The sequence below is a fragment of the Acinonyx jubatus genome, chromosome F2 (assembly GCF_027475565.1).
Source record: "Acinonyx jubatus isolate Ajub_Pintada_27869175 chromosome F2, VMU_Ajub_asm_v1.0, whole genome shotgun sequence".
Lineage (NCBI taxonomy): Eukaryota > Metazoa > Chordata > Mammalia > Carnivora > Felidae > Acinonyx > Acinonyx jubatus.
Window position 1 is genome coordinate 12,873,914 of NC_069394.1, and position 24,415 is coordinate 12,898,328.

General features: G+C 43.1%; 1 long non-coding RNA gene across 4 annotated transcripts in view; it reads right to left on the minus strand.

Moving 5' to 3' along the window:
- Positions 1 to 1,041: 1,041 nt before the first annotated feature.
- Positions 1,042 to 24,415, minus strand: part of LOC106976892 (uncharacterized) — a 368,177-nt gene continuing 344,803 nt past the window's right edge. The window contains exons 18-21 of one of the 4 annotated variants that reach the window (XR_008292651.1): positions 20,453 to 22,914; positions 18,681 to 20,143; positions 13,607 to 15,929; positions 1,042 to 2,471 (exon numbers count right to left, since the gene is read on the minus strand). This is a non-coding gene — a long non-coding RNA (uncharacterized LOC106976892). The remainder of the gene's footprint in view (positions 2,472 to 13,606; positions 15,930 to 18,680; positions 20,144 to 20,452; positions 22,915 to 24,415) is intronic. The other 3 variants (XR_008292649.1, XR_008292650.1, XR_008292652.1) reach the window with 3 other exon arrangements.

A 24,415-nucleotide genomic window follows, 5' to 3' on the forward strand; every position in this document is an offset into this window, starting at 1 on the left:
GCGTCCGACTTCTGCTCAGGTCACCATCTCACCACTTGTGAGTTCGAGCCCCATGTCGGGCTCTGTGCTGACGGTTAGGAGCCTGGAACCTTCTTTGGATTTTGTCTCCCCCTCTCTCTGCCACTCCCCTGCTCACGCTCTGTCTCCCTCTCAAAAATAAATCAACATTAAAAAAAATCAAGAAAGAAGTGAATCCCTAAATCCAGCCCTCGCTCAGGGGGAGGAGGGGAATTCCACCAGGGTGTGAGGAGCTGGACATGGGGGTCATTGAGAGACATGCTCACCACACACACTGGAAAGCCACATATGAAAATGTTAACACTGGCTGCCCCAAGTGCTGGGTTGGAATTATGAGGCTCTTAATATCACTCTCCTTATTTCTCTGCTTGTCTAAGTTGACCATGGTGAAGAAGTAGAAAGGGGCGAAAGCACAGACTCTGTGGTTCAATTCTGCTTTTGTTATTCACCACCTGGATAAGACATCGCCTTGCCAAGCCTCAGTTTCCCCAATGCCTATTTCTTACAGTCGTCATGGAGAGCGACATAACCTATATGTAAAGCACTTACACAGTTGCACATTTTATGAGCTTATTAAGTGTAGGCGTTGATCACTAAGGAATACATATTTTTTGAAATACGAAAAAAAGGTGGGTACAAGTCATACAAGCAAAAAAGCATTATGCCATTTAACCTTGCACTTAAGGTTTCACCAGCAGGGGAGGGATATGAACACCTAAGACACAGGAAAAGTGAGAGCATACTCTATGCAAATGCTAAATTATGTAGATCAGACCATTAAATGAAGACACTAGAAATGGAAAATGGGATATGGGGCAGTTGTGGGGAGGGATACATTTCCGAGGAGGCAGGGCAAGCTGAGGATCTGATTCTGGTCAGTTTCTCTTTTGCTGAGTGCGTCCTCCAAGTCAGCCACTGTGGAGAAGGCGTTGAGCAAGGCAGAATGTCCGCCTCTTCAGAAAACTCATAGTCTAGAAGGCAGGGACATCAGTAAAGAGATCCTTGTAAGATATTTGGTGCCTTCAGAGATCGAAGCAAACATTTAATCAACAGCTATTCATCGAGCACCTACTATGTGCCAAGCATTATAGAAGATGCTAGAAACCACTGCTCTCAAAGAGTTCAGTGCGTAGTGCCGGAGAAGGATAATAAACAGGACAATGTAACAAATGCTAAGATGAACGGAGTCTTTTTTTTAATATTTATTTATTTTTTAGAGAAAGAGAGAGAGGTGGGGTGGGGGGAGCAGACAGCGAGGGAGACACAGAATCCAAAGCAGGCACCAGGCTCTGAGCTGTCAGCACAGAGCCTGATGTGGGGCTCGAACTCACTAACCGTGAGATCATGACCTGAGTCAAAGTCGGACGCTTAAGCGACTGAGCCCAGGTGCCCAGGTGCCCCCACAGAGAGTCTTTTTTTCAAAGAGATTCCATGACATGGGAGAGATGTGCGGTTTAGGAAGTCAAGGAAGATTTTGTGTGATAGGTCACATCTTAGCTGAAACCATGGTAGCCAAGCCAAAGGTTAACACAGGGGAGTTCTAGTCAAAGGAATATCTCAAGCACAGGGTGCTATGACAGCCCAGAGAAAAAATGACATAAGTGACAGACTGCAGTCTGGAGGATTTAGACAGGTTCATCAAGGCCAGGTGATGGAGAGTTCAAAACCACAAACAACAGGAAACAGGGTGCCTTTCTAAAATTTGCAGGGAGCAATGACTTCGTGCAAACTCCATCTACGGACAGCCTTGTGTTTCCTTCTGAGGAAGTGTAAATCAAGGTGAGCTCAACACCCAGGTAGGAGGTGACCTTGACATCAGAGGTTGAATTCACCTGGAGCCATCCTTCCAAGGATGATGTCCTTAAATGCCAGTGACCCTCCCCAGGCTAGAAGCCCACTGTAGCTCACTCTAAGCTCTGCAGAACCGCGTGATGCCTATAGAAACAATGAGTTTCATGCATCATAGAGTATTGAAGAGAATGAGAGAGAAAAGAGAACTGTCAAAACAAACAAAACCACACCGGGACTCAACTGGGGTCCTCGGAGAGGGCATGCTCCGCGAGGGAGGGGCCAGTAGAAGCAGAGCGGAGCCAGGAACATCACAGGAGCAGTAATCGGTCCCCAGCCCAGTGGCACAACGGTCGGACTCCACTATTCCGGCGCAGGGCCAATTTGGACCAGTTTCTTCAGCTTGTTGACCCCCGTTTCACACCTGTGGAGTAATGATGGTAGCCTCGATTTCACAGGGCTGCTGCATGGACAAAGCGAGACCGTCCTTATGAAAGAAGCAGTATCCACCTGTAAGCTTCTTTGACAATCATTATTCGAACAGAGTGTCACTGTGAAGGCTTGGCCTCCAGAATCCAAGCGTGGGTTCAAATCCCGGTCTGGCGATGACTAGCTGTGTGGTTGTAAGCACGTTACGTAACTTCTCCAGGTCTCCAATTCCTTGTCTGTAAAATGGGGGAAATAACACCAGCTACTTCGTAAAGGGTTTTAGGAGACACAAATGATTAATTTATTTAAGATGCTAACACACCGCAGGCGTATAGTCAATTCTCAGCAAGTATCAGCTATTACTGTTATTGTAGCGGCTGTTGTTGTTATTGTAATAGTAACACCAGTACCATTTCTGGACTCTATGACCTTGATTTTTAGAACATGCCGATGGGGGTAGAAAAGTACCGTATGAACGTAAATGGCATTTAATTAGCTCCTCAAAGCCACTTCCTGTATGTTATGCTTTTCTCTTTTTTTAAACGTTTACTTATTTATTTTTAAAGACAGAGATAGTGGAGGAGGGGCAGAGAGGGAGAGAAAGAATCCCAAGCAGACTCTGTCCTGTCAGCACAGAGCCCGACATGGGGCTCGAGCTCACCAACTGTGAGATCATGACCCAAGCTGAGATCAAGAGTCAGACACTTAACTAAGTCCCCCAGCTGCCCCATATTTTATGCTTTTCAAATATAATAGCAAGTTTGCAGCATTATTTGCATATGAAATATGAGAAAAGAAAAAACTTGGAAAAGTTACATAAATTTCTCAGGATCACACTCCAGAAGAGTCTATGCAAGGAGTGGTCTCAAAGTTCCTGGTGCTAAATTCAGGGCTTTTCCTGATAAGCTGAGCTATCTCTCTGTACTGAGTATGCTGTGCTTTAAAAACAGTAATTTTGATGGGGCACCTGACTGGCTCAGTAGGTTGGGCGTCTGACTTCGGCTCAGGTCATGAGCTCACAGCTCGTGAGCTCGAGCCTCGCGTCGGGCTCTGTGCTGACAGCTCAGAGCCTGAGGCCTGCTTCGGATTCTGTTTCCCTCACTCTCTCTACCCCTCCTCCACTCATGCTCTGTCTCTCTGTGCCTCAAAAATAAATAAACATTTTAAAAAAATAAATAAAAATAAAAACAATAATTTTGAGGGATGCCTGGTTGGTTCAGTCAGTTAAGCTTCTGACTCTTGGTTTCAGCTCAGGTCGTGATTTCACAGTTTGTGAGCTCGAGCCCCATGTTGGGCTTTGTGGGGACAGAGTGGAGCCTACTTGGGATTCTCTCTCTCTCTCTCTCTCTCTCTCTCTCTCTCCCCCTCCCTCCCTCTCAAAACAAATAAATAAACTTTTTTTTTTTAAAGAAGAATTTTGGGGCATCTCACCAGGATTTACCTTTAGGTTGAGCTAAAATCAAACTGTGTGGTGTTAGCGAGTCTTGTTGTTCTTTTAAAATGCTTTTGTTTTCTCTGGGATTGCCTTTCAGATTTCTCCTCCAAGAAGAAATTTTCAATTAACCATTAGCTTATGTTGCAAACATTTGTTTTTAAATGCACTCATTCATTCTTGTAGGTGATTAAGGATGATGGGTATATAAATATACAAGTACATAAATGACAAGCCAAACCATGTACATATGGTAATTTAATTTTGAGATGAGTACCGTGTTTATGCATTTCTATCAGGCCGCCTACTTTTGATGAATGTGCAATTTCTTACCCACCATTTTATCACTGCCAACATTTAAGTAAATATCCAAAGTGCGGTGCTAGAGAAAGCCATCTATGCCATACAAATAATTTGCAGCTGAGGAAAATAAGCAGTGGGCCCTTTCTAGATTCTAAATCTGGTAAATTAGTTGCTCCCTGCTATACATGCAGCATGTTTAGCAGGTGTCCAGTGATTTGAACCATGCCCCTGGGGGCAGTGACATTGATCGTAGATGCGCTCATACATTTCAGAGAAAGTCCAACCATGTGTCTGAAAATTGCCAAGAATATCTCAGAAGCTGGCACAGATGAAACAACTTGAGAGTTATTTAAATAGAGAGGAGACCAAACCCAGATCAGTGAGATTAGCCATGGATGAAAGAAGAGGAAGAGCATTCCAGAAAGTAGGAATCAGATGAAAACTAGGATGGTTCTGTGCAAAGACCTATGGGAAGTTGTGTTGGTGAAGACAAAATAGCAGAGAGGAGACAGAGGTGGGCAAAGGCCAGGTTGTGGAGGGTCTTATGTGCCGCACAGAGGGATGGGACTTTACCCGGAGGCCATGGGAAAGTTTAAGTAAGAAGTGGCCTGGCCAGGTGTGCACTTCAGGTAGATTATGCCAGTGAAAACGTGCCTTATTCCCACAGAAGGCTGGAACTCCCAGCATTCTTTGCTATTCATTCACTGTTGAGTGTGGTCTGAGGCTTAGAGAGCGTTTCCAGGAAGCCAGAGACCTTCTGGGTTGCCAAAATCAACACCTAAAATCATCCCTGACTGTGAGTAAAGTTGAAATGTTAGTAGGTTTCATAGGGCTCACTGCTGAGGGATGGGAAGCCTTCAGATATGATGCAAAACCAGAATTGAGACCCGGGGTGGCCACACACTCTCCTAGGGTTTTTTGGCACCTCTCAGGGTGTTGGCTAGATCTGAGCTATTGTACAACTGTGGGTTTTGCAAACCTGACCTCATGAGTTCCTTTCCACACCTCACCCTGCAAATTCACCCCTCTATGAAACTCTGGGGTCTCAGGGTTTAAAGTAAAATTGAAAGTTCAAAAAAAAACCACAAAAGACCCCTGCTGTCATCTCCTCCCCAAACTTCTCCTGCCTAACTATACCCTCTTCCTATATTACACATCAATTTCACAGATGTTGGGTTGACTCAGGTTCCGGATGTTGTACTGAAAGGACACTGGGCTTAGAGTCCAGGCACTTGGTTTCAGTTCTGGTTCTGCAGCTTGCTTTCTTTATTTTATTTTTTTAATTTTTATTTAGTTTTGAGAGACAGAGAGACAGAGAGAATGGGTAGGGGAGGGGCAGAGAGAGAGGGAGACACAGAATCCGAAGCGGGCTTCAGGCTCTGAACTGTCAGCACAGAGCCTGATACGGGGCTCAGACTCATGAACCGTGAGATCATGACCCGAGCCGAAGTCAGACGCTTAACCGACTGAGCCTCCCAAAGGCCTCTGGTTCTGCAGCTTTCTGACCATCTGACCTGTCCATCCATTTAATATTTTTAGCCTCAACTTGCCCATCGGAAAAATAGGAAATTAGCTAGATGTTGCCTGAAGGAACTTTAAACTCTCTAATAGTCTGTGATGACCAGAACATCCTATTACTTGTCATTGGCCCAGATGCTGAAAAGTGATAAAATGAAACAAGCCATGATCCCCATCATCATGGTTCAGCCATGATGTTCAAAATAGGCAGGTATCCAAATGATGTCATGGGGAGATACTGACTGACATGGAAAACTCTTCAGCTCTATTGTCAAGTGAGAAAAGAGGCTACAGAGAAGTATAACATGATATCTATTTTTGTAAAATAAATGTATGCATAGAAAAAATATCCAAAGGACAATCTCAATGGTCATCTCTGGTCATGAAATTTTCTTTGGTTAGTTTGTTTTGATTTTTTTTTTTTACAAAGAATGTGCCTTATATTGAAGTAATAAATCTTATAAAATAGTGAGAGTTATTTTATGGTCCATCATTATGGATCATTAACCATTCTTATGGGGAATTAGTGAAGACTTCACAGATAGTATGACATTTAATCTAAAATGTGATCATCAAATAAGAGTAATTTATTTCTTACCAACCTCTCTACCCATCCATCGTCCCATTCTTTTCTCCTAAATAGATCGTGTGGTTTCTTAGAGTTAGCATGACTTCCCCCACTAAAGCACACACTATTTGAAGGCAAAATGCAATTCTTCTGGTTCTACCATATCCTCTCTAAAATAGCAAGCATTTGTCCCTCATGATATACAGAGTAAATAAACTTGCGCTTATGATGAGGGTTTTGTTGAAGGTAGGCGTGTGATTAACACCCAACTCTGTGGGCACTTGTGCAAAAATCTGCGGTCTCCGATTTCTCAGTCTTCCAAATCTAAGGTCATGAGTTCACTTCCTGCATCTCTTAGCTTCATTGTCTCATTTTGTGGCTCAAACCCAAATCCCAACAAAGTGTGGCAGTCACTGTACTGGAGAAGCTGAGTAGAGATAGAGGAATAAACTAGCAAAGCACAAGGGACCAAAGATGTGGATGGATGGTCCTATTCTATGCAGAAGCAAGGAGTCATTAGGAGAGGGCAGAGAGATGGAAGGGATGGAGGGAGAAGAGAGAAAGGAAGAAATTTCACTTCTTGGATCTACACGAAAACAAGGTGAAATGAGTCTTGGGAAAAGAATAGTCGTCAGCTTCACTGCAACTCACTACCATCTATCTACATGCCAACAATGCTCAAGTGTGTGTCTCTGGCCTAGACCCATCTCATAAATTCCAGATTAGTATATTCAGCTCTGTGCTTGATATGTCCACTTGGATGCTTAACCAAACTCTCCAGCTCAGCATGTCCCAAACGGAGTTCTTGATCCTTCCTCCCCAAACCTAGGCTATCTTGGAGCTTCTCCGTCTCAGTGGATACCAGTCTCATCTTTCTGGTTGCTTAGGCCAGACTCTAAAAATAGGAGTCAGCTGTGCTGTTCCCCTTTCAATTTGTCAGGAAATACTCTTGATTCTGTCTTCAAAAGGTATCAGAATCCAATTGTTCTTCACCAACACCACCACTACCAGTCTGGTCCAAGCCATCATCATCTTTTGTCTGCATTACTGCAATAACCTCCTGACTTCCCCCCACCTTCTCTTATAACCCCTGTAGTCTCTTCTAAGCACAGCAGCTAAGTATCCTCTTAAGACATTTATGCCTCCCTCCTGACAAAAATGTTGCACTGGCTCCCCATTTCAATCAAATAAAACTCGAAGTTTTTTGTAGACAGTGGTCTACCAGACCCAATGTGATCTGGCCCAATGTGATTACTTCTCCTGCCTCATCTCACTCAGTTTTTGCCCCATGATTTTCCTTACCACTCCTTCTACACAATTATCCACTGACTGATTACTATTCATTGTGGTATGGATACAGTTTATCTCACTGTTGAGTAATATATATAGCTAATATTTGAAATCCCATATTGCATAACCATTAATAAATTATGTCTGCATATCATATTTCATTGAATCCTCATAATAGTGTTGTGGACTAAGTATTCCTTTTCCCATTTTACATACAATATATCTGTCTTCAGAGAGGTTAAACAACTTATTGAGGGTCACATGGTTGGTAATTTGTGTGCTCGTATTCAAATACAGGTCTACTTGACTCTAATGGGGAGAAGGAGGACTACATGTGGATTGATTTCTATTAAATTCAGATCCTTACATTAATAATCTCATTTAATTCCTCTTAATCTATCATTTTCCCTCCTTCTATTATGTCCTACTCCATTAGGCAAGGTTCTGTACATAGCAAATGATCACAGAATGTTGATGAGCATCATCATCATCACCATGTCATTGCAAATTCTATTTTGAGTCTTTGCTTCAGTCGTCATGGGTCATGTTCTATTTATTTCTTCATTCATGCACTAAATAAAGAGACTTGTGGGCAGCAAGGCTGGAGAGTTAAATTCAGTTGGGCAGTAATTGTTTGCGTTTCTTTTTCTACTTTCTAAAAATTGTTCTCACTATCTGCTCTGGGGCCATTCCCAAAGGAATTCTTGGTTCCTTGAGTTCCTACCTAATTCCCTTCCCGCCAGCCATGCAGTTATTCAACGTGCCAATTGTCTGTTCCCAAGTGGCCTCTTTGTTCTCTTTGGTAAACATCAGTATGATCTAACCATTCCCTAAATGGTCCACCTATATCCTTGAATATAATCCTTTTTTTTTCCCTTTGCAGAAACTGTTCAGAGCTTGGCCAGTTATCTAGCCAAAAGTGCTTGTTTGGCACCTAATACAGGACAATCTTTGATTTAGGAATTGGGACTAGACAGATATAGGACACTTGGTCCTGTATGGTTCATCAATGGAGAGAGATAAGAAGTGAGGTCGTTGTGGTCTGTTCCTGGGTTATAAATCTGAGCTGAAAGTTACCTAAGACATTGGTCAATCTCCATTTCACAGATATTAAAACTGAGTCCTAGATTTTTTGAAAGCAGTTTCCAGTTTTTTATACCAATTATTTTTATCCCAACAGGTTTTAAATTTCTTAAAGATTGTGTATCCATTTTTTAAAATACTACATTAAGCAATTTTAATGTTTCACAGTCTTGTTAATTGAAGATGCCAATTAGAGCTTCTAATTAGCATGAGGTTGTGTTGCTACACTAAATTGATTTCATTTCAGCAAAATTAGAAAACTTTGACATTTTGCTGATCCTATGCACTAATCAGAAAGCTAAACATAGTTTTTTCCATTGTAATCTCCACTGTGTGTGTGTGTGTGTGTGTGTGTGTGTGTGTGTGTATGCCTGGGGATTCAAGAAGTACAGTTTAAGAAAACTTGATAGGGTGGGAGAATAAGAATGCCAATGTCAAGACCAGAGCCCTGAGTTTTGTAGTGTACTCGTATCTTTTCATACATCATTCATTCAACAACCATTCCCTGAGCCCAGCTCTGCATTGGCCATTCTTATATATAGTGTGACACAAAATGCTGCAGAAGCCTTCAAGAAGAAAGCTGGGACATATAGTCTTGTGAGCAGAAAACCATTCAAAGCAGTTGGACCAAGTGGAGGCACAATGAGCAGAGAGCGGAGGGATGGGGGAGGTAGGGAGGGATCGAATTTTTAAAGAATTTACATAGCATCCCAAGGAATTTGAACTGTATTTCATAAGCAGTAAGTGGCCAAGGAAGGCTCTGAATGAGGAAAATGACATGGTCAGTTCACATTTTCTAGAAGCAGCAATGTGGAATGTATTAACATGGGAGAAGAGATCAGAGTAAGGAGACCAAATCAGAGTCTATCATGATAATCTAAGCAAGACTGTATGAGAGCAAAAAACAGTGGGAAAGGAGAAGTAAAAGGGAATTGATATGAAAAATACTCAGTGTATTAGGTTGCACTAGAGAAGCAGGGAGGAGGAGTCATAAATTGTTGTATATGTCCTATCAGTCAATTTAGCAGTCTCTTTCAGCCTCCTTTTTGAGCTCAGCATGTTCCACGGGACCCTCTCCAAATTGATGTCAGCTTGTTAGACCAGAAGTAGACACCCGACTCCAAATGGGTCAAAATTTCTTTTTTGGAAATCTTACAGTAAGTCATTGGAGCCTCCATTCACTGGAAAGTCTTGGAGATTAAGGTGGGCATCATAGAGACTCGAGGGCTAAAGGCCATATTGGGCTATGAACAAGCAGTTGAATGTAGTATCTTGGGTGGAGAATGCAGATGATTCATAAAGGAAGAGGGAAATAATGAAGGACCATGTCATCCCAGAGATGAGGCAGGAAGGAAGGATAGGGGAAAAGGACATGGGGACAGAGACAGAGACCTGCATAGTGCCTCATAGTGTCTGAATCATAAGAAAACAAATGGGAAATCATTCCTCCTCAGCAACAAGAAGACTTAGCCATCCCACCTGAAGAACATGTTGAATGGAGTGTGTACTCCACTCTAGAGCTGTTCCAGGACACAGAAGAAGAGAACCTGGGAAAGACCTTAGAAAGCATTGTGACCCTGCTACCATAAGACCAAACATGACATAAAGAAGCTGTGGCACATAAGTGCTTTAGAAATGTGACAAATCAAAGTATTTGCCTATTTTTAAAGAAAGAGAGCCTTTCACAGGAACAATTGGGTAACCACAGCCATTATATTTACATATTCATTTAGCAGTAGTAAATTGTAATGCCACATTTGGGGGATTCGGGGTTTTCTAAAGAATGTCTGTGGTGGGAGAATCACAACAAGTCTCACTGAAGAAAAATAGAAATGATATGTGCTGGCCATTGTTCCAAGTGGACACAGAATCACAGGAATTGGCAAGACATTTCCCACCCTGGAGAAGCCTGCATCCCAGAGGACATGACCATATAATGCTAAGTATTTTGGTGCAATGTTGAACAAGAAGCCCTAAGACTCAAAGTAGGGTCACTTGCATGAGCCAAGGAGAGATGGAGAAGTATTTTCCAAGGAGGAGGCAATTGAGTTTTACAGGAGAAGCAAATGTCAATTGGACAACCAAACTGGAAGAGTACATAGTGATGGAGTTACCACACATTTCCTCTCAGTGGTATTTCATACATATAGGCACTGATCTAAAACAAAACCCAAGCCTTGTGGAAGCAGGGTCTATTTTCTTTTAATTAACTCCCTGTTTGGGTCCAACCCCACTTCACATATCTGGTGGTACACTTTCATACGTTGGTAAACCCCATGTGAGCTTTGAAGTACAACAGATCTGCCCGTAAGATCTGCCCACTAATGGGAAATTCTGACATTTCCTAAGTGTAACTTTGAGCGAGCTGCTTAATAGCCTTGTGCCTCAATGTTCTAAAACAGGGGCCACTACCTACTTTCACGGACGGCGTCAAGAAGCATACCATATAAAGTATGTAGAGTGCGCAACGCATTTCTGGTAATACAGAAAATACTTGGAACAAGTTAATTAAGAACAAGCTTATGCTTTAAATCCCATTATTCCACAAAATCACCTCAAAAATGTAAATACGTTGACAAATGTGATTCATTCATTTACTCCCTCTTTCTGAAAATATTACAGGAAGCTGAGAAAGGAATAATTTTACCTGTTACATCTATTCAAACAAAAACACCTACCACTCACACCTCACTAAAACTCCCTCCCAGTGTTTATCCACCATACCTACAATTTTGAATGGCTTAAATTCTAGCATACATTTAATTATATCTCCTGCTTCTTTGGGGCTAACATTATTTACAGAAATTTTCTCTTTTGCTACATTTTCCCTTTTAATTATTGTTCAAAATTCTTTAGTACTGACATATCATAGTTTATTCAACTTGCTCTCTATTGTTAGATTTTTGAATTATTTGCAATCTTACGATGTTAACAATAATATTGTATTGCTTTCACTTATTCCATAAAGATTTATTGAGTGCGTACTACGTATGAAACACTACCCTCACTGTGGATTCAGGAAATTTGTTCTGGCAGAAATTCCACTTGCAAGGAATTTTCAGTCTAGTAGAGTACAGCTGGATCAGCAGGTAGATAAACACATGCAATCAGAGGAATTACATGGTAGCTACAAGAGGTGCTAAGTTACTCTTCTAGAACAAGTGACTCTATTTAGCTAAAATTCAGGATTAGTTCAAGCAAAACACAGGGAAACTAAATTGGAATCATTAGGACAGATCACACAAGGTCCTGAACTCGGAATTAGAGATCCTAGAATACTTTCTGTGATTGATGGGTCACCGTGCACTGGGGCATCATGGAATAATGGTTAGGAGAGCACAGATCCAACAATAAGGTGTTGGTGAAATAAATCATGATATGTACAAATAATGGAATACCGTGAAACCATTAAATAAGTGGTAGAAGAATAAGTAATGGTTTGAAAATGATTTATAATGTTACTATACAGGGGCGCCTGGGTGGCTCAGTCAGTTCAGTGTCCGACTTCAGCTCAAGTCATGATCTCACAAACTGTGAGTTCAAGACCTGCATCGGGCTCTGTGCTGACAGCTCAGAGCCTGGAGCCTGCTTCAGATTCTGTGTCTCCCTCTCTCTCTGCTCCTCCCCTGCTCAAACTCTCTGTCTCTCCTCCCTCTCTCTCTGAAAAATATATAAACGTTAAAAAAAATTAAAAAAATAATGTTACTATACAGAAAAGTAAGATTATAAAGCAATACATCCAGTATGATCCCAATTTTGTATCAGAAACAAAATGTAGGGAAAAAATGGGAAATATTTGCTTAGATTTCTTTGTGGTTATTTCAGAGTCTAGGAATTATGAGTGATTTCATTTTCTTCTTTGTGCTTTGCTTTCATTTTTGTTTTATTGTTTTTCATTTTTAAATTAAGCACTCAATATATCCCTAATAATTCAGCATCTGGATTGTTTCCAATTTCTATACTGGAAGTAATGGTTTAATGTTCATCCTTGTACATAAATATATGTATAGATCTCTGTTAATTCATGTAAGTGGAATTTGGGAGTCAAGAGGTATGCTCACAGGATTATACATTACTTTGGTATTAAAATTTTTAACTTAAAAAAAAAAAGCCACGATAGAAGCAGGCTATGTTTGAACGTGAATGCCACCATCCCTAGAACATAATCTCGAGCAAATTCTATTAGTTTCCTGTGCCTCACTCTACTCTTTTAAAAATTTTTTTAACGTTTATTCATTTTTTGAGAGACAGAGAGGGACGGAGCATGAGTGGGGGAGGAGAAGAGAGAGAGGGAGACACAGAATCCAAAGCAGGCTCCAGGCTCTGAGCTGACAGCACAGAGCCTGACGCGGGGCTCAAACTCACAAACTGTGAGATCATGACCTAAGCCAAAGTGGACGCTCAACGGAATGAGCCACCCAGGCGCCCCATCGTTCCACTCTTTTAAATGAGGATGTTAATTGTTCTTCCTCATGGGGTTGTTGTTAACACTGGATGCATTAACTCCCGTAAAGACTTACAATGGCGCCCAGCACATAGTGAGTGCTCAATACATTTTAAAAATCATGAATTTGTACCATTGATAATACAACGAAGGTTTTCTTATTTTGTTTTCCCTGATGCATTTTTTGTCATTTAATGTGTTCTATTACGACAGCATCTCGCTTAAGTAATTAATCCTTTACTGAACCAATCCCCCAATTAATCTTTTATTCTCACAATTTCTTCCTATTGCCCCTTTAAAAAACACTCTTTAAGGATAATACTCAGGTCGTGAGATCTGAACCTTTTGTTTTTATTGCTCTTGATATGAAAGCGTATTTGTAAATATTCTCTAAAGTACCCAACCCCTGGTCACAATATATTTTGGCATGGAAGTGAGTTAGTAGTTCTACAGTGTCAAAATCAATTTTGAAGGAACACGGGATCCCTAAAGGATTTCAAGCTTCCCTTTTCAAGGGAATATTACAGCCGGAACGAGCGTTCCTTCCCAACACTTCCCTCTGGGGCCTCACGGAGCTACCAGATGAAAGCAGGCCACACAGGTCTTTTTCACAAAGCGGAAGGCACTCCCGTCAGAAGTAATTACTTATCACCCAAAGAAGTATCCCTTAAATTTTTTGGTTTTGTAGAACATAATCCTATCACGTGAAATACTCTGTTAAACAAAGCCTTACTTGCAAGATGAGACTCCTTCAGCATTCAGAAGCACTCCGTATGCTCTCAAAAGAGAGGAGTCCTTCTCAGAATTCTTTGCACTTCCCCCTACGTATCTGGAACTGATAGAAAAATCCCAGTGACTCACCACAAGGAGCTGAGGACTGGAAGTCGGGGTAGCTAGATTTTAGACTTACTGCACTGCTAATTACCTGGATGACCTGGCACTCATAGTTACAATGCAACTTCTCCCAACAACTTTCCATCCGTATAAATGAGGCATAGAATCAGCTGATGTCCAAGGTTCGGTTTGGTCCAACACACCTTTCCTTTTTTTGTGGTTTCTTTCTAGACTTGGCTCAGCATCAGGAATGCAGAAATCAGTCATTAAATATTACGATGGAACTCCCCTCAGCACTTAGAGGGAGAGGGCGAAATTCATGTGCTAATGTCTTCTTCCTTAACACACAACCCGTGTTTATGAGGTACCTACCAGGTGCTGGTACTTTTACATGGTGGAAACACATTAGGAGCAAAATAGAAACAGTCTCTGTCCTTTGAAGTTTACAGCACATCAGATAGTGACACAAGGGATGATAATTAAGTTTGATAGGTACGGTGGCCTCGGGTAACCAGCTTTGAGAGGCTGTGGTTCTAAAGCTGGACCAACAGTAGAGGAGACGCTGAGGTATCGGTTTCTTTAAACAACCTTCCCTAGCCGTTCCCAACACCCTTAGCTCAGGCTAAGGACACGTGCCTCCTTGGGGCTCTTACAGCAAGCACCCTGCGTTTACTGCCATCTGACCCATCAATACGTTGCATTGAAAATATCTGCACATATGTGTCTGCCCCACTAGACGGTACCATCCTCAAGAAGAAGGACCATTTCTATTTCATTTTGTGCCTCCACCTATGACCTCTACTTTAGCACACAGCACAGATCTTGACACCTAGTTAGCCCAGAAAAAACGTTTGTTGAATAGACACAGGGCCTAATCCACTCCCAGTTTGAGAAGAGCAATGACTGATGGTGGAACTCAAGATATAATCAGAGTTCAATCAGCTCAAGAGTCAACGTCCAACTCAGGCCAACCAAGTACTGTTATACTTAGAGGATACCCAAATACAGGCAATTCTTTGATTATCTCCATTCTCATGTAGAGTGTTCTTTTATGGCCATATATCTTTAATTTCCCCCCTTTGAAAAGCTCCCTTAGAGCACGGAAGCCTAAAAAGATGATGTTGGCCAAGCCCTTTGACCTCTCTGCAAGAAGGTGAACACACACACACGCATACACACACACGCAGAAGATCCTGACATTCCTCGGGCTTTTTCTTTTCCATATTGAGATCTTATCAACAGGCGGTCCCTCTCATTTCAGGATATGTGTCTCTAATAAACTCAGTAGAAGGACAAAATAAACCAACGCACTCAGACACAACTCCAAGGCACTGGCAGCCTCTTGCTGTTGTCTAAAAGCAGACGAGCAGCATTGCAACCGACTTCTGCGGCACCTCTGTCGGGCAACCTTTTTCCAACTTGAATCAGAGGGGAAGACAGCTTCACGTCTAGGGGTCTGCAGTTTCGTTACCAGCTAACACCTCTGCTTCCTCCATCACCTGGCCCTGGTCTGTCTCTCCTCCTTTCATTTCTTTAGTTCCTCCTTGCTCTTGATAAGCTATGTCTCTGTTCTCCCCGAAAGCCCGGCTTTCTTCCACCTCCTTGCCTTTGCACCGAATGAACTCTGGCACCAGTACTCCCCCACTTCCCAAACCATCTGCATGCCTTCAAGTCTCTCCCATTTTCAAGGTCCAACTCACAGAGCAAATGCTCCAAAATGTCTTTTCTCAATGCTTCAGCTTAATATAGCTTCTCCCTCCTCTGAGCTTTATATGGAACCCTCTATTTATATATATTCTTCTTATAACTTCCTGCCTGTTCTGGGAGTTCACGGACTGGCCTTATCTTCCCTGCTGGCTGCAAGTTCCCCGAAGGATGATTCATTGCCATGTTCCCAGCACCCAGCACGTGAAAGATGCTCAACACACTGGAGACTACGGCATGGATTAGTAGGGCCCCATCTTGGATTTCTCGTTCTTCACAGTAATAGATGAATCTGGTGTTTGCAAGGAAACTCGATAGGCTTAGTTGCTAAAGAATGTCCCAAATTGTGTCCTTTGTTCTCTGTGGTCCGCCCCCACGTAGGCTGATTCTTGAGTGGAAAACATTCGATTCCAAGGGAACAGTGTGAGCAAAGGCACAGGGATGTGAACAGACATTGACTCTTCCGTAAACTGTCGTGTGACTTGAATGCAGAGTCTTTACTGGGAGAAGAGATACCACTGGAAAGATAGAGAAAGTTTCATGGTAGACACACTCACACATCCCACGAAGGGGCTGGAACTTTATCCAGTGACAACTGAAGGGAGTCACCACAAGATGTTACGCATGTGTGGGTTTTTAAAAATTTTTTTGAAGTTTATTTATTCTGAGAGGGAGCGAGCATGAGCAGGAGAGGGGCAGAGAGAGAGGGCGAGAGACAGAATCCCAAGCAGGCTCCGCACTATCAGCTCACAGCCCAAAGCGAGACTTGAATTGACGAACCATGAGATCATGACCTGAGCCAAAGTTGGACGCTTAACCCACTGAGCCACCCAGGTGCCCCTGCACGTGTGTTCCCGGAAGACGACCCTGGATATCATGTGATTAAGAGCCTAGAAAGGGACAAGGTGACAAGCTAAGAGCAAGTTCATTGTGATTCACTGATGGTACAGTTTCTTCTGACTTACCCCGGGGTAGAACAGGAGAAAAGGCAAATCTGTACAGGATGCAAACACCTTTTCTGCAATTAAAAAAAATCTGCAAAACACAAATGAGCTAACTGTACACGGACGCCTTCAAAAACCAAAGCGACACACACGTGTAAGCTACGCGTCCCCTCAGGCTGAGGGAAGAATGCAGCTTCCAATTAAGTCCTGTTTCGAGGCACATCATATTTATTCATTTTATTCGCACAGTGATTTACATCTATTTTTATATGAAACATCCATTGTTCCCCAGACCATGGGGAGGAGAAGAGTGCTCCAGAAGCTTGCAGAGTTGAGGGAGAGGAGCAAATCACAGATGGATAAATTCTAAAGTGTATTTTAAAGTAAAAGTCCAAGGGCGCGTGGGTGGCTCGGTCGGTTAAGCGCCCGACTTCAGCTCAGGTCATCATCTCACGGTCTGTGAGTTCGAGCCCCGCGTCAAGCTTTGTGCTGACAGTTCGGAGCCTGGAGCCTGCTTTGGATTCTGTCTCTCTCTCCCTCTCTCTGCCCCTCCCCTCCTCTTAAAAATAATTAAACATTAAAAAATATTAATAATAAAAGCCCAAAGAATTTTTGTTCCTTTTCGGCTCAAGTCTTCATGCTAATGTGTCTTTTGGGTAAATTTTCATGCATTTCTGTCCTGGGATTTGTGGCCAAACCCAAGGTAAATGACTAGTGTTTACTGAAAAAGTTATTCTCCTTCATCTTGGTTCCCTTTTTTCTTCTGTTTTGGATAATCTACTTTCCTGTGGCTGCCATTTTGAGAGTTCTAAAAATAATATGTAAAGAGAGCTGATCAGTGAAGAGAAATCTGAGGTGAAGAAGGAACTCAGAATCAGTACCTTGAATTATTGCAGTTCTTTCTTCTTGACTGAGAAAACTGAAGAATATTTGACTGATGAAGATCCATATGGCAGAAACTCTTGTCCAAAATTTACTATGAATTCTCTAGACTCCGTTTTCCCACCTAATAAGTGGGTTGACAATAATACCATCTAAGCTTTGGAGCGCATTACTCTATATTCTCTATCTCAGGGGTCAGCAACCATAGTTTGTGGACTAAATCCCTCAAGCCACTTGCTTTTGTATAGCCAGAGGGCTAGGGAAGAGTTTATACATTTCAAAATAATTTGGGGAAATCAAAACAATAACGGTGTTTTGCGACACATAAAAAGGTTATGAAATCAAATTTCAGGATCCATAAATAAAATCTCCTTAACATACAGCATTCATTCACCTATTATAATACTTTCCAGGGATGCCTGGGTGGCCCAGTCGGTTAAGCATCCGACTTCAGCTCAGGTCATGATCTCACACTCCGTGAGTTTGAGCCCCCCGTCAGGCTCTGTGCTGACAGCTCAGAGCCTGGAGCCTGCTTCCAATTCTGTGTCTCCCCCCTTCTCTGCCCCTCCCCTGCTCATTCTCTGTCTCTCTCTGTCTCAAAAATAAATAAAAACATTAAAAAAAATTTATAATATCTTCCACCATAGGGATATCAGGCTGCATAACAACATACCGTAGACCAGGTGGCTCAAACAAAAATATATATATATTTCTTACAGTTCTGGAGCCCAGAAGTTCAAGATCAAGGTGCTGCCAGATCCACTGTCTAGTGAGAACCCTCTTCCTGTTTCACAGACAGCTGTCTATTCATTGTGTCCCCAAAAGGTAAAGAGCAGAGATAGATCTAGTCTCTCTCTCTTCCTTTAGGGACACTAATCCCATTGTAGGGGCTCCACCCACACGACCTCCTCTAAACCGAATTGCCTTCCAATGACCTCAATTCCAAATGCCATCACATGGGGTGGGGGCAGGGTCTCAACACATGAGTTTTGGAGAGACACAAATCTGCCCACAGAGTGCAGTAGCTGCAACGGAGACCATATGGCCGGCAAACCCTCACATAGTTGCTATCTGGTCCTTTACAGGAAAACTCCGCTTGACCTCTGCTCTATGTTTTTAACAGCCCTATGAGTGTTCCCCCCTGTTTTGCCATTTTACAGGTGAAGAGACTGGAGCACCAAGAATGACTTGTTCTAGTTGACTGTCACACAGCTAGGAAGTGGGTTCAGGATCTGCACTGCCCAGACAGTCAGACTCCAGAAGGTTCACTCTCATACTCTATATAACACTGTCTTCCTAATATTCTGGGCTTCCCCTCGAAGCCGCCACTCGGAACCCCCTGAATGAATTTCAAGTTGAAGCCCCATTGCCTCTAAGAAGAACTTCTCCTCTACCCCAGCCTCTATTTCTCTGTTTTCCTTACCAGATTTCCATGTCACTTACCGTCAGTTCCATTCTTGGCTCATAGTCACGTGCGTGCCTGTCCCTCTCCCAACAAATGAGAAGACTGCCGAGAACAGGCAGGTGCCTTCGCCCTTACACCCTGGCCCTCAGCGCAGTGCCTGACTTGTAACGAGCTCAGAAAATGCGGGCTGATTGAAAAAATGTGACTTGGTAAACAAGGGTGATCTCTGTACCCTCTACTGAGGTTAACTCACTTACAACAGGGATTAAAACCTTCACCCTCCTATGTGAAAATGATGCCAGGGCCCAGTGGTTCATTATTAGAGATTCCCTGCATTGGTTGAAAATGAAAATAAAGACATTATTTATTGGCAAATAAGCAATTGACAAAGGTGTGTGAACCAGCCCATAGATGGGGACTCACTGCTTTGGGGTTATTTGGACATGCCATTTTCAGGTGTTCACTCTCACTTCGTCCTTCCAGTTGCTAGCTGGGTCATTCCACTTATCTCTTCAAGAGCCTTTATTGACATACCAGTAGCTACAGAATCAAATCCAGTTTCCTTGGCTGGACATTCAGAGTCCTCATGGGTTTGATCCCAACTAACTTTCTGTGACAGTTACTCTAAATTCTTGATCAGATATATTGTTTACATCTGTTTTGAGACATTCTTTAGCTGTCGTTTCTTCCCGGAATTTCTTTTGAGGAGAATTCTTCCGTGTCATCATTTTGGCTAGTTTTCTGTCCCTTATGTGTTTTAAAAGCTTATGTGTCCTGTACCTGCGAGCACTACTATATTAAAGAGGGGTCACACACTGCCTAGGGCTCGGCCCCTCAGGAGGTGGTTTTCAGAGTGTGTTCCGTGCTCTCTGCTGTTGTGACTCTGGTTCCTTTATCTCCGTGCTTGTAGTGATGTTTTGGACCCTCCACCAGGTGTGCTTTGATGTATTCATCAAAGTAGCCTTGGAAAAAAAAATTAAAAAGAAAAAAAAGAATGAAAAAAAAATTGGGGGTGGTGGTGGTGGGCAAGAGGCCTTATCCCATACAAAGAGAGAAATGACAGGGATAGGGAAAAAGAAAAGAAAAGAAAACTGACCAGACATTGAAACTATATATCTTAATACAGAGAGAGAGAGAAAGAGAGAGAGAGGGAGGGAGGAAAATAAAAAGGAGATATAGAACAGGTGTAAAGAGAATAGATTAAATATGTTTGCTTAAACAAATCAACAAAACAACGCCCCACAACCAGAATAACCAGACTAGAGAAGGGAAGAGGGGAAAAAGTATATATATGTATATATATGTATAATAGGAATTGTCCAAGAATTAAATCAGAAAATGCAAACCCGCTGGGTGCCTTGGATCCAGTGGCAGCTCTGGTCTGGAGGAGGGGCTGTCTGATTGGTCAGTGTCAATCTCAGGTAGATACATAGTTCCCAGGCGCGGGGAGGGGGTCCCCCTCCACTGTGCCCCCGCTGTTGTTCCCTGAAGCCCCACCTTGCTGGTGATGGGGAGAAAAATGTCAAGACCCCAGTCTCTCCTCCCAGGACCATGTGTCCCAAACCACTCTGTTCAAGCTGTCTTCACAGTGCAGCAGGCTCCAGCGGCCAGGGTTTTTTCCCCACTCCCTCCTTAGTCTCCTGCACTTTTCCTGGGGCTCCTCATCTGGGATTCAGACCCAGATGTCTTAAAGGGTCCCGCTCCCCGCATCCCACCCAGTTCCTGGGAAGTGCTGTTCCACCCCACAGATAAATGGCCTTCTGGCTGGCGGGCACAGGCAGGGTCTTTTGTCCTTTGAACGGATATATACCTTCTTCCCACAGCACTCCAGGGAGGGGATCGCTTTCTCCCACTGCGGACTGCACCTCTGAGCTAGGTACTGAGCCCGGGGCTGGCTCCCCTCCTCCGCAGGTGCACACACAGAGCAGCTGGGGCCCCAGTCGGGAGAAAGCCTGCAGTTAGAGATTGGCTCTTTCTCCATTTTGTTTTTTTCCTGACCCCCAGTCTGTGGTTTTTCACTTGTCCAAATACAGTCCTACACTTGCACAACCTCTCTTTCTCTTCCCTCTGTCTGCAGAAGGGAATCCCTCCCCTTCCTATGGGTGGTGCCTATGCCCGTTTTCTCTCTCCCAGTTCCCAATCACGCACCTATTGCCCACCAGGTTGTCCCCATGGGCTCCTGGAGACGTCTCTGTCACTCTGAAGTCCGGGCTCTTGCAATTCCAAGTCCTCTGGCCTCAACGCTACTGTGTTTGAGGGACGAGGGAACTTGGGGTCCCCCTACTTCTCTGCCATGTTGGATTCCCCTCTCAACTAACTTTCGAGCTACGTCTTTCCCTCTGTTTCCCCACATCCCAGTCTGCTCAACATTTTCCAAAACACTATTCCTATTCATCCTATAATGATGCTGTCTTGCACCCCAGGTGTCCATCCATCAATACCTTCAAACACCTAATGCCATGTTGAAATGCCACCTCTTTGAGGACGTGGAGTATACCTCAGTCATCTCCACCTGTCTCACAATGATTAGCCCAGTAGCTGCACACACAGTAAGTGCTCAACACTGGCCTGTTTGCTGCTATGTTCCAATCCTTTACCCATCTACCTGTTCTCGCCTGGATCCTTTGTGACTAGATATGGACAGGGGACTTTCAGGAGGGCGGGGAAAGGAGCAAAGTCTAATGAGTTATGTATTATATATTACAATATGTGTTACACATTCCTCAGGCCCATTCGTTCATTACCTGTCATTTGTTCAGCATCTCCAATGTGCTGGACACTGTGCCCAGAACTTTACATTTATTATCACTCTGTCATTTACATTTCAACGAGACAGATACTATTATTGGCTTGATTAGTCAAAAAAAGAAAACTGGGCTCACATAGGTGGTGCAATTTGCCCAAGATCACACAGCTGATTTGTGTCTAATCATAGAACAAAACCTATGGTCTTTCCATTATATGTCATCACCCTAAGACAAAGACCCTGACACCAAGGAGCTCACAGACATGAAGAAGGTTTGACTCTTATAGCCCGTTCACTAATTTATTGGTCCATTTATTCCACAAATACCACATCAGGCATCAGCAATACAGTATGAACAGGCAATGGTGGATGGGTAAAGATAGGAAAAACATGAAATCAAAGAAAACCCAAGAAATGAAAACAACTCATTGAAAAGATAAAACAAAGGAAGTGCATGTGACTCAGTCACATAAATTTTTTTTAATTGTCAAATGAGGAACTCTACAAACCTGGGTGGGGTTTTCAACATGATTGGTCTAGCTGAAACAGAGGGGGAAGTGAAAGTCAAAGAAGGGAATGGAACATTGATTTGGGGTGCAAAATCTATACTATCACAAATGTTCTGGTTTGTTTTTCAAAGTCCTTACGATGTGTTCTCAAGGAGGAAATGTCTCACAGTTTGCTGGGTAGCCATGAAAATGTACTGCTCACGTCTCCTGAGATGGGAAACATAGTTGACTGAATGTCCCAGTGCTGGCTCCGCCACTGTGTTCATGCCAAGGTCACACCTCCCACAGGCTGCTCCCTGCCAATGACTAAGCATGACGAGGGTATAAGCCCAGGCTCATTTCTCTGGGGCATGGAACTGCTCTCATAGGCAATTTGGTCTCTGTCCAAACACTGGATCTTAGAAATGTACTTCAGTTTCAGACTCTTTCTTCCTGGTCTCCTTCCTTCCTCCTCTCCTTTCACAGGTGTGAGACCCACATCAGGGTCTAAAGTCTCTCCCTGCCTCCCCCTACTTCCTCCCTCTTTCTCTTCACAGGTGTTTCCTCCAATGACCCTCTTAGGCATCTAACCCTGTCTTAGTGTGTACTTCTCAGAGGACCCAAACTTCTACACTAGTCCATTCAGAGCTCCCGGTGGTCAAGTAAGAAACGTTTTTAAATATATCCTTTTGCATTTGGTTTGGATTTATGTGGAGAGTTGGAAAGAACTGGTCATAGAAGAACAATCGTTCTCATGCTCCTGGACCCAAGAGAGTTCCAGCATCTTAAAGAACTCTCCTCTGAGACCATAGTAAGTAACCATAATAATAATTACAATGAAATCATTTCATCTTTTACTTGCAATAACCATCTAAATGCTGTGGGTGGGTATTTAAATGCTCGTGTTAGAGAGCAGGAGGCCTGGAATGGTGAGGAGGCTTGCCTGAAGCAATGGCTTTGTGGGTGGACAGGTCTAGAGAAGCCTGACATCCCTCTTCTCAATGCTGCCACAGCACATGCTCCTGGTTTCACACCCAACTGCAAGACAGAACCCATTAAGAATCAATTCAATATGAAGTGACCCTTTTGGGTGACATGATTCAACCCAAAGACCTTCATTTCCGCAAAATAAGCATCAAATTCGATGGGCATTTTTTAACCACCCTTAACTGACTGGTCAGAGTCATTCTCAGCAACATGAAGCCCCCCACCCCCCCCACACACACCTCACACATTCTAATCGCAGCACCTGGCACCATGCCAAGAATACAAACAGTGCATCACAACAATTGGCTGGCTGTTGTTGGATGGACTGACTTTGGGTTTTCCCAAACGGCATAGTCTTGTTTTCAAAGATGACAACTACAGCCGTCTTTGTAAAATGTGCGTGTCATTTCAGTGGCAAACTGATGACGATAGCATGTGACAGATAGCATTTATTGCACCCCTTTCTTTGTGCAGTGTCTGTGCCAGAACCACCCTCAATTATTATCCCATTTTGTAGATGAGAAAATTGAGGCTTGGATCTATTAAGCAACTTGCCCAGTATGTCATAGCTAATAAGTGATAGAGATCAGGTGCCGCCCAGAATGAAGAACCACTAGTCATCCTCTCTCCTTCCCAGAGATATGCCAGAATTGAGCACAAAGTCCCCACCTTGGTCCAATAATGGCGTGAAACAAGACTGAAATCATGAATAATCCAGAATGATCACTCTTTAAAGAAATATTTCCCAGTGCTTCATTCAAACTAGATTTAAAAAGTGATAGGAAGGGTGTGCATTAGACCTTTTGGGCTGTGAGCTAAGTGGAAAGAGGTTTATAATTATCTCATTACATACTTGATAACAAATGCTTCCAAGATGCTTGCTGCATTCCACACCATTTCTCTTTGATATTTTCCACAGCTCGCTGTCATTTTACTGACACTCTAATAGAAAAGTTTGAACACCCATAGGAAATTGTCCAGAGAAAGGAATGAAGGGAATCAGACTTTGATGGTTCCCTGTCTTGCTGAGGACAGGCTTGGTCATAGCTGAGCAGTCAGTCCTTGATTACACCACCAGCCTCCCCTCCCCTGTTCTCTCCTTGACCACACTGACCAACACATACCAAAGGCGGAAAATGGACGGTGTGATGAACCATATTCATCTTTTACCGTGCAACCAAGTTTAGGAAGAGTCGTCTGCATGGACAAGAATAGTTCCAGGACTGCCTCTCTCAGACTCGGAGAAATAAGGAAAACAAAAAGAATAAATAGGGGAAAAGGCAAGGAGAGGACATTGTAGTCATTATTTCTTCACGTATTACTTACTCATCCCCCAACAAAACCATACTGAGTGCCTATTTTAGGTCAGGCACTGAGTTAGGAACTGGTCAACTAAATAGACGTGAGAAGGAAATGACAAAAAAGATATGGCAGACTCTCCCTGCCCGTGAGCATGCCGCTTCTTTCCTAGTTCCAGCCACAGTAGATGAATCATCGTTCTTCTCAGCCAATCATGGTTACCACACCCCCTTTGGGAGCAATTAGTTTAGGG